The sequence below is a fragment of the Capricornis sumatraensis genome, chromosome 11 (assembly GCF_032405125.1).
Source record: "Capricornis sumatraensis isolate serow.1 chromosome 11, serow.2, whole genome shotgun sequence".
Lineage (NCBI taxonomy): Eukaryota > Metazoa > Chordata > Mammalia > Artiodactyla > Bovidae > Capricornis > Capricornis sumatraensis.
In genome coordinates, this window is record NC_091079.1 from 89,559,451 (window position 1) to 89,561,692 (window position 2,242).

A 2,242-nucleotide genomic window follows, 5' to 3' on the forward strand; every position below is an offset into this window, starting at 1 on the left:
ACTGTGATGCTGGGAAAGATTGAAGGCAGGAGGAGAAGTGGGTGACAGAGGATGAGATAGATAGATAGCTTGGATAATGAAGAATCTGGTTTACTTTGCCCAGAAGGGAATGAAATATTTATATGCCATTTTATTTTTTTTTAATGCAAACAAAGACAGATAATTGTTTAGTTTTTATTTCAGAATCATAAATTTAACTTTGCAATCCAGCTAAACTTGGAGGGGAATAAGGAAAATATGGAATCCAAAGAACTGTAGCGAGAGCACAGAGATCATAGGATATTTCGAGCAGATGGGGTGAAGGGGTGCTCTCCTGGGCTACAGAAGGAATGGTCTGGTGGTTAAGTAAAACACGAGTCAAATTTATGAGATCTGTCCACAGTCAGCAGTGGTGATCTTGCTGGTCTTGCCGTTCCTGGACCCAAAGCGCTCCATGGCTGCCGCAATATGCATGCCCTCTGTCACTTTGCCAAAGACCACATGCTTGCCATCCAACCACTCAGTCTTGGCAGTGCAGATGAAAAGCTGGGAACCATTTGTGTTGGGGCCAGCATTTGCCATGGACAAGATGCCAGGACCTGTATGCTTCCGAATGAAATTCTCATCATCAAATTTCTCGCCGTAGATGGACTTTCCACCAGTACCATTATGGCGTGTGAAGTCACCACCCTGGCACAAAAATCCTGGAATTATTCTGTGAAAGCAGGAACCTTTATAACCAAATCCTTTCTCTCCAGTGCTCAGAGCACGAAAGTTTTCTGCTGTCTTCGGAACTTTGTCAGCAAACAGCTCAAAAGAGATGCGGCCCAAGGGCTCGCCGTTGACAGCGATGTCGAAGAACACAGTGGGGTTGACCATGGCTAGACAGCAAAGGAGGCTCCTGGGTGGCGGCGTCTGCAAGGCCTTATATGCCATTTTCTAACAACAATATCTTCAGATGCTCTGAGGGTCTTTAATTATGATTTTCAATTGTTAACTATCAAAAGCACACATAAAGACAGCTGTAAACAGTTGTCTATAAACTATGAACGGATCACCATAATGTAGCATTTTAAAAAATTGAGCTATTTTAATTGATCATAGCTCTTGAAAATAATGAAAAAATGCTGATAGTTTAGTAAAAAAAAAAGTGGCCACTCATCAGTTCTTTGAATTTATAAACTGGGGTTGAACGCCCAGCACTGTTTACAGACCTAGTGTCCTAGCTGTAGGCCTGTAGGCCCATCAGTTACCTCTTTTTCTTTGGTGGTAAAGAATCAGAAAGGTAAAATTATCACATTTTTACTTTTCAGGAATACTATGAGGTTAAGATAGAGAATCCTTTTCAAACTCTCTGACACCTCAAGTGTCAATAGGTTTCAAAATAAAACTCAAACTAATATTTGAGTTAGTAACTAAAAATGCACTCTGTGAACTATAATCTTAGGACCTAGTGTGTGCATCCTCAGTCGTGTCTGACTCTTTGCAAGCCCATGGACTGTATCCTGCCAGGCTCCTCTGTCCATGGGATTCTCCAGGTGAGAATACTGGAGTGGGTTGCCATTTCCTTCTCTAGGGGATCTTCCTGATCCAAGGATTGAACCTGTGTCTCTTGCATTAGAAGATGGATTCTTTACCAACTGCACCACCTTGGAAGCCCATTCTTAGGACCTACATCTGCATAAGAGAGAATCAAGAAAGTAGTTTTAACTTTAAGTAAAAATTGATATCATTTAGAAGTTCAAAAATAGCAATTTTGACTGGTCATGATTCTAAATTAGTAGCTAAAAAGATGTTTTAACACCTAAATGAACTATAAGGAATGATTGCATTTTAAAAGATTTTCATGTTATCAAGAAGCTGAAAAACACCAATACAAAACCTTTTCCTGGCCCTTCATTTATCTGGATTAGTTTTAAGGTACAATTTTTAAAAAAGCTAGATGTATGCTTTAGGATATTTCACTGACTTTTACTATCTCTGAACATTCCTTGCTTCTTAAGAAGACTTTTAATGGTGCTCGTTTCGAAATTAATTCAGGCATTTGAGGGCAGTTGGGCCCTCTGCGCTTGAATAATTAAGTGAGTACTATTAGAGGAAAAGCTACACATTAGTAACTTGGAGGAACCAGAGTGGATGAAGCACTTTTCAGAACCTGCATGACAATTTTGAAAATTAAACCCAGTTAATAGAAAAAAATGCTAAATCAATGGCCATAAAATTTAATGGGTTTATAGCAGCCTTAACACAGTAGGACTGAATT

At 39.5% G+C, this 2,242-nt stretch overlaps 1 pseudogene; it reads right to left on the reverse strand.

Annotated features, from left to right (window-relative positions):
• Positions 1-363: 363 nt before the first annotated feature.
• Positions 364-858, reverse strand: LOC138088419 (peptidyl-prolyl cis-trans isomerase A pseudogene; annotated as a pseudogene).
• Between the last annotated feature and the right edge of the window lie 1,384 nt (positions 859-2,242).